This window comes from Spermophilus citellus, assembly GCF_964194105.1.
Source record: "Spermophilus citellus genome assembly, contig: SCAFFOLD_608, whole genome shotgun sequence".
Taxonomy (NCBI): domain Eukaryota; kingdom Metazoa; phylum Chordata; class Mammalia; order Rodentia; family Sciuridae; genus Spermophilus; species Spermophilus citellus.
In genome coordinates, this window is record NW_027673171.1 from 43751 (window position 1) to 52557 (window position 8807).

The following is an 8807-nucleotide window of genomic DNA, read 5'->3' on the forward strand; positions in this document are numbered from 1 at the left end:
CTCTGTTCTATCCTTTAAATAAAACTTGTTTTCTACACTTGCCTGGGTGTTTGTTTCTTAGGTGTTCAATCTTCACATCTGGAGAAACAGGACTTGGCCCTGATTGATTCTCATCACTGGTATCACTACTACACAAAGGAGTTTGACCTCTTGCTTCCAGGTTCTCCAATCTCATCAGTTCCACAAGTTTGCCTTAGAAATTGTGTCCTTAAAATTTGGGACATCCTCAAAAGCAACTTCCCTTCCATTCACCAACTGGCTTAATTTATTCTGCTCTGAGTCAGGCTTACTTGTTAGATTGCCAGCCTGACTTGAGTCCTGCCAGGAACATGCTTCTCCGTGGGTGTGTCTTATTCTATCATATTCTGAGTAGTTTGGCGTGACTGCAGGGACCCCACTTATGGCTGGTAAAACTATTGCAGGATTAGCATGATAATAACAGAACAAATGATTGTATGCATTGAAATGTGATCATACTTTATGTTTCTGATTTATATATTATATGGATTACAACTAAAAAGAAGATTCAGGAAAAGGCATGTTAGTCCAGAATTAAATTAGTTTATTTTATCTGTTAATGTAATCATATCTTTAAATCTTATTTGCCACACAAATATGTATTTTGAGGTCACATTTTGTCTAATCCTCAGTTTATACCCAGGTCCACGTATTCAAATTTTGCTTAAGAACTGAATAAAATTTACAACTTGCAATTTTCTTCTGAATTATTTCTTTAAAGAATTACATTTTAAAAGAAAGAGTACCTTGCAAAAACAAGCGATTTTTAAAAGTCTTATTTATTTTTTGTAATTCTAGCAAAGCTCATTGTGAGCAGAAAAATAATAATAGAATTATAGGCCATATTCTTTTAAAATCAGTTTTATAATGCATGCTATGACTAAACTAGGTTAACCAAATATTGCCTAGCAGAGGAAACTGCTTTAATGATCAAGTAAGGAAGGATTGTAATTATCTCTGAAAAACTTTTACATTATTCATTTGCTTAGCAAACCACTATCTCCCTAGGAAAAAAAAATATAATTTTATTTCAGTTTTTCACACTCCCTATCCCTAAAATTAAAAATTCCAGATAGTCTGCCAGTTCAGTTAAACCTGATAGACATACAGATTAAACAAATAAAGATACACAAGCTAAATATCCATTTGTTGTAACTATGATTGAAAATGGCTGATTTTTTTTTCCCTAGCCTTTTTATTTGAACTACTTTAGGGTAAAAAAGTGAATCAAGCTTTTCACATTTCTATATCTGAAGGTGGTGAAAGTATTTGTTGGAGAACATCAGGAATGAAGAATCATTCTGAGGACAGAAGCCAGGGCAGAGCTATCACTTCTAAGGGCAGAAATAAAGATGAGGTCAGTTCTTGAGGGAGAGGGCAGAGCAGGCAACTGACCCACTGTGGAGGAGCAGAGAAGGCAAGACTTGCTGCTGCCTGCATCTCTACTGTAGCTGCTGGCTTTTCAAACCTCACTGTCAATACCAACTGGAAAGGAAGGATGAAGAAACGTGACAGAGGTGTTTTTAATATCATTTCACATTGCAGTGTTAATTGGGCTCATTTCTGACAGGATACTTATAGAGCCATTACTACAAGGTTTGTTACAAAAGATGTATAGCACAGCCTGGAGATTGTAGTTAACAATACCGTATTATATATTTGAAAATTGTCCAAAGGGTAGATCTTCAGAGTTCTTAGTATAAATAAATATATAAACAAATGGTAACTGTGTGAGATGATGATGTGTTAGCTAGCCTAATTGTGGTAAAATTCTCATAATGTATTTTCTTAATAAAAACATCAAGCTGCACACCATATATATATATATATATATATATATATATACACACATACAATTCTTATGTAACATTTATACCTCAACAAAGCTGAACATAAACAAAAACAAAAAGAAATTTAATAGAGGTCATATAGCTCACATTTGTTCTCTGGTAGCTATATTTTTTTAAAGAGAAACAGAATAATTTAACTTAATAAGATATTTTATGAAATCTCAAATATTACAAAATATTATCTTTTTACCATATAATAAAAAATTAAGAAGTTATCTCATTACAAAAAAAATTATGGAAATATTTCCCCCCAGTTATGTATGTTGTTGTGATCCATTTGTAGGAGACTATAAAGACAACAGCTTAACAAAAAAATATAAAGGTAAGACATATTTACTATGCTACTAGTTAGTAAATTAATCACCTGACCCCAAATTTTCTGGAAGTCCAGTGTTTAATGACTCCTGTTTTCTTTCTTTTCTTTTTTTTTTTTTTTTTTTTTGGTTTTTATTGTTGATGCTGCTTTTTCGTTTTGGTTTAATTTGCTCCTCGTATTTGCAAAGAAACACTTTTCAAACCCTGACAATTTGCTTCCTATAGTTTTTTCTCCTTAGGTTCTCTTAATCTCTTATCAAATTTAATTTTCTACTAAGATATTTCCAAAATATCAGAATTTTATCTTTGCAATTTCCAGTTATTTTGCATGAGTAACAGAACAAACATGTTAATTCATTGATGAAATGAAGGATTTTTTTCAATTAAGGAAGGATTGTAATTATCTCTGAAAAACTGTGATTATTGAGATTTCTCAAACTATATGCATAATCTCAAAAATTATGGTTTCTCTAGTTTAGTTTTACTGTAAAGCTCTTATTATGTCAAAGCATACTGTGGTTAAGGTATCACAGAATCTATCTCTTCTTAATAAATTATATTTTTACTTTTAAAGTACATATTCAAAAACATGAAATTGATAAGTAATTTCTCAAGCAATGTGAAATTAATTGGTACAGTTCATTTATTGCTTCCTCTTTGGGGTTGTTTTCACCATTAGCTTATCTAATGCAGTTATAATTTAAAGTAGACAGTCTTCCAAAAGATATTGATAATATTTATTCTAATCTCATTGGAGACACAATGCAGCTGCTAAAGATTGTATCAATACAAAACAGAGATCTAGAGTAGTTTTATGGTGTATTTTTTTTTTTAAATATTGTCCTCAATTCCCTTGGAAAGTTTAGTGGGCTGTGCAGAGGGGAGAGAAGAGAGAAGAGAGAGGGAGAGACTGATTGAGTCCTGAGTATGAGAGTAGAATTACTGAATTAGAATCTCTTGAGACTGGGCTCTGCAATTCTGCAATTTGCATGTTAAATAAGATGCTCAATTGATTCTTATGTGCTTTAATGTTTGAGAACCTCTAGTTAAAGAGAATATTCAGGGGCATCATTCAGCCATTTTTTTTCTACAGGTCCAGAGAGGGGGTTTAATTTAAGTAGGCAGCTGTAATTTGCAAAATGCATTTGAGTTAACAAAGACTGATAATTGATTCTGTGCTTACAGTACTTTAAGCACTTGCATAATCAAAGACTAAAGAATTGAAAGAAGATACCATGTGGGGTCTTCCCAGGAGAATTCCCAAAGCCTGTTACTTCCATTGGTTGCAGTAATATTTTTTTAAAGTTTTATTTTTACATTCTCCATCCCTTATCACCTAAATATAGTTAGTAACAACAACTATCTTAATATAGAATGGGAATTGTGTTTGCTCTATCAATAGCTTCCAGCTTGAGAGAGCATTGAGGCCTTGAGGCCTCTCTTCTGGGAGGGTAGGATGGGAGGCCTGGGAATTAAAACACATTCATATAAACTCATTTCATGGTACCTATTGCCTGTAAATTTAAAACATTTTTTTCTTTTTTTTTTTATATATATACTGACACAGGTTTCACACAGTAAGGCCTAAAGGTCTTCTTACGTTTTCTTCTCATGATTGCTTTCATAAACCCTGTGTCTGCCTAGCCACAATAAGTTTTACCAGTCCTTACAGTATCTTTGTTACTTATTTTCTTAAAATATCTTTTAAAAAGCAAAAAATGAGGTACATTTAAACAATAATATCAATGCACAAATTGGAAAGAATGAAACAATTCTACATAATTTTAATGAGAAATAGTCCCCCAGGATGCTTTTCGCTTCCTAATGACAGGAAGCATCTACTTTGGATAATTTTTGCTTTGTTCTTTTTTGTTATACTTTTATTTCAGAGTAATATGATCATTCTATCTCCAACTTTTATACTTGAATAGATAACAATTTAGCATTTCTTACAACTCCTTTTCCACCATCACACCTCCAATTCACCCATTTCTACAAAAATACTTTTGATTTTGTATATATTATTATATACATAGCTATTGTTTAAACAAAATCCTAGATAACAGGAGATCTCTAAATAAAAAGATCTATTTAGTTCTTACAGAGGCTAGAATGAAAAAGAAAACACTAGGTTTTCGGCAATTTCCTATAATTACCTAAAGCAGGGCTAGGTAGCAGTTGAATGATGAAATGGACACTGCCCTAACTCACTTGCAGCTAGGGTTCTTGATGCCATCCAGTACTGGCCAATAAGGTGCCATTGGAGATGAGATTTTACACAGAATGAAGGAGTGTGGACCATTCTTGCACAGTGGTTACAGCTTATGGAAAGTTTTCTTTTTCTTTCTTTTTTTTTAAGTTATAGATACATCTTTATTTTAAAATCTCATCTGCCAATTTAGCATTTTCCACCAACTCAGGGAGCAGAAACCTTCACAGGTTTCACAATCTTTTGCTTAGGCGCTGCCTTTGTGGGAGCCTTAGCAGCAGCCATTGCCGTCTTTTTAGATGTCTTCTTAGCCTTTTTTGCTTCCTTGACATCCCTAATAGCTTGCTCTCGTTTGAGCCTTTCTAACTTCTGGTTTCTGATTCCTCTGGGCCATGATATCCGCAAAGGATGCACTAGTGATGGCCTTCTGAAATTTGACTGCCCGTTGAGTTATCTTCTTTTGAATTTCTTCCAACTGGTCCTTTTTGTGCTTTCTTCTGTAAAGGACAGTCCAGTTTATCTGCCCAGGATTCCTCTTGGATAGGAAAGCCAATTCGCATTTTGCATTAAGAAATTGGAAAACCTTTCCATGGGTCCTGGCATAGTGCCTCCCCTGTCCGGGGTATATCTTGTATCCACTAAAACTTCACAGCTCTACTCTATAACAAAAAGTGAAAATCCATTAAGGGGGCTGTTTACAGCAAGTTATTAGCCAGGCCCAGGACGTCGCAGAGGGGTTCTGTGCCAGGATGGAAGCAGATTGGACTTCAAGCTTTATTATGGGAAGTTTTCTACATCACACGTGTTTACAGAGCTGCTCATTATTTTACTGTCTAGTCATTAGTTTTAGAATAGAGTAGTTGTGTGGGGGAAAAAAATTAAGTAATGGCAAATGAATTCTCCTGATTTTTAGTTTGAAACCATTGAATTAAGGAAACAGATAATCATGACTGCTCCCAGAAGAGATATAAAATTAGGAGACCAAATAGTAAAGTGGAAAGTAATGTAGAATGTTAAAGCAGAAAGAAAGCCGAAATAAAAGTGGTAAGCAAAGGAAAGAAGGAAAGCAAAGACTGATGAACACTAGATCTGGCTGTGGTGCATGTGCTAGTAACCAGAAAATCCCTTAAATCCTCAAGCCTTAAAAAATTCACACTCTATGAAAGGGGCTCCTATTAATTGCCTTCAACCTAATTCTGCTTAAATTTGCCAAATAAGTAATTTCTCCAAGTGGAGGGAACTGGTAATATTAATGTGGACCCACAACTACCTTACAAAATATGAAAAGAATTTGCCATCCCATATTTTTACATCAGAAATAATACAAATCTAGGATTCTACTGTATGGTTTTATGATGATTCTGAGTGTACTGTGACACACAGTTGGCTATGGTTTGAGTATATCTCTCAAATCCATGTATTGGTAGCTCTATCTTCAATGCTGCAGTTCTGGGTAGTGGATTAAAGTGAGAGGTGATTGTTCATGTCCTTATTTATGGATTAATGTTTTCATGTTGGTCATAGGTTTGCCATCATGTATCCAGTTGTCATAAAAGAGAGTCCATACTCATTCTTTCTCTTTTATAAACCCTCACAGGTCCCATGGTTGAAGACAGCAACCAGGGAACATGCCACTTTAAAGAAGACCCTCCAGAGAGGAGTTAAAGCATAGCATACTGCAACATTAGAATGAGAGCCCAGAGCCATGCATCATGTGCTCCTGCACCCACTAAAGATCCCAAGAAGGCACAACAAAGCACTCTCTGAGCATGCAACATCAGGTCCCTGGACTGATAAACAAGAACCAACTGGTGAGAAATCCATATCCACCCAAGAAATAGCTCCTATCACTGAGTACTTTAGGAGAATACAAAGCTGAATAGTGATGGGCATCTGCTCAAGGTCCCAAATGCTGATGAAATGCAAACCCAGAAATTTCAATTAGAATTTTTCTGCACCTCAGCATGGACCACTATAAATAGCTCCAATATCAATTTTGAAAATACATGTTATTGTTCACTTTGATTCAATAGTTATTCACCTAGCTTTCAATATTACATCCTAAAACAAACTGATTGTATTTATTTTATAGTTTTAAAGCATTAATTGAAATCCTTTTTTCCCTCTTTGTTTTCCAAACTTAGGTTTACCCTTGCTCCCCATGGCTCCTCTTTTACCTCTTTCATTACCTGCTATTGCATCAAACCATACCCATCAACCCATTTTCATCTTTTACTTCTTTTCTCCATGGTTTATATTTCTCTCTTATATATTTTATTTTCATTCTCTTTCTCTTTTGCTCAAATTTTTCTCTCCTTCCATTTTTTGCCCTACAAAATATGCTACAGTAATTTTAGTATTTAGTTTCTCAGCCGACTCCAGAACATTGCTATATTTGTTTCCTGGATTAGAGAAACATTATAAACAGTTGGAGTTGTTTGTTTGTTTGTTTGTTTTTTACTTTTCCTAGGACTACATGGATTTACTCTGAAGTGATTGTGATAAATAGGGTTTAATATTTTCTCTCAAAGTGGTGCTGATACTGGGAATAGCCAAAGAGACACAATGAGTAATATGAATACTTGTATATTTGCCCAGCCCCCCAGAACTCTTGACGAAAAGCAAGCTCACTAAATAGTTTCTTGCATAAAAGTAGGTGTAATAATCATCACAGTAGATTGGTAGACATTCAAGCAGTTTGAAAAATCTGTGGGAAAAATCATACCAAATTGCCCACAGCACTTTGACAACTATTCTCCTAGCCACCACAGTGGAGAAAATGTTAGAGGAAAAAATATAGAAATAATAATATAATTTCAATATTCATTGAGCTAAACGAAGGTGTAAGGAATGAACTTAGAAAGTATAGGAAGTGAAAAATTATTTCAAAAAATATAGAGATTCTAAAAAAAAGAATTTAAAGAAATATTAGAAATGAATGATTCAATAAATTATGTTACAATTAAATGGAATACATCATTATATTAATTCTCTTTGAAGAAAGATTCTCAGACATTGAATGAAAAGTATATAATCTTGAAAATAAGTCAATAATAAATAAAGAAAAGATATTAACAGACCATGACAAGAATATTCAAGAAATATGGAGTGACTTTAAGAAACCAAATATTAGAATTGTTGGTATAGATGAAGGCTTTAAAAAAGAAATGAAAGGAATGCACAATATTTTCAATAAAATAGTATCAGAAAATTTTCCAAGATTTAAGAATGAAATGGAAATCCAAACACAAGAGAAATATAGAACCCCCAAATATGCAAATATATATATATATATATATATATAACACAATCAATAAATGGACTAAGGTACTGAACAGATACTTCACAGAGGAAATACAATGGATCAATAAATATGAAACAAAGTTTAATATCTCTAGCAATCAGATAAAGGCAAATCAAAACTACTCTAAGATTTCACCTCAATTCAGTAATAATGGTAATTATCAAGAATACTAGCAACAATAAATGTTGGTGAGAATGTGGCGAAAAGGATGCACTCAAACATTGCTGGTGGGACTGCAAATTGTTGCAACCATTATGGAAAGTGCTTTGGAGACTCCTCATAAATCTTGGAATGGAACCACCATTTGTCCCAGCTATTTATTTCCTTGGTTTATATCCAAAGGACTTAAAATCAGCATAGTACAGTAACACAGCCACATCAATGTATATAAAAGCTCAACTCACAATAGATAAACTATGGATTCAATCTAGGTGTCCTTCAAAAGATGAATAGATAAGGAAAATGTGGTGTATATACACAAAGGAATATTATTTCAGCCTTAAAGAAGAATGAAATGATGTCATTTGCAGATAAATGGATGGAGCTGGAGAATATCATGCTAAGCAAAATAAGTCAATCCCCCTAATCCAAATCTTGAACATTTTCTCTGATATTCAGATGCTAATTCACTAAGGGGGTGGGAGGTTCCGAAGAATAAAGTTACTTTGGATTCAGCAGAGGGAAGTGAAGGAAGGGGAAAGTGTATACAGATAGAAAGGACAGTAGAATGAACCTGACATTATTACCCTGTGTGCATGTATGAGCACATTGTCAGTGTGATTCTACATCATGTACAACCAGAAGAATAAGAGTTTATACTCCTTTTAGGTCTGATGTATCAAAGTGCATTCTATTGCCATGTATAACTAATTAGAACAGCTTTTTAAAAAATAAACATAATGAAAATCTATGATATACAGAATAAGAATAGAATTATAAATGCTGCAAGAGAAAAATATCAAGTCACATTTACAAGTATATCTTTTTGGATTTCAATATATTTTCAACCCAGACCCTAAAAGCCAGAAGTAGCTTTGAATAATATATACCAAGTTCTGAAAGAAAATGTGGTCCAAACAAGATTCTTATTATCCTTCAGTATTGAAGATGA

General features: G+C 33.6%; 1 pseudogene across 1 annotated transcript; it reads right to left on the bottom strand.

Moving 5' to 3' along the window:
* Positions 1-4599: 4599 nt before the first annotated feature.
* LOC308640024 (large ribosomal subunit protein eL24-like) lies at positions 4600-5036 on the bottom strand (annotated as a pseudogene). The gene has a single exon. The product of its transcript is annotated as a large ribosomal subunit protein eL24-like (transcript).
* Positions 5037-8807: the final 3771 nt, after the last annotated feature.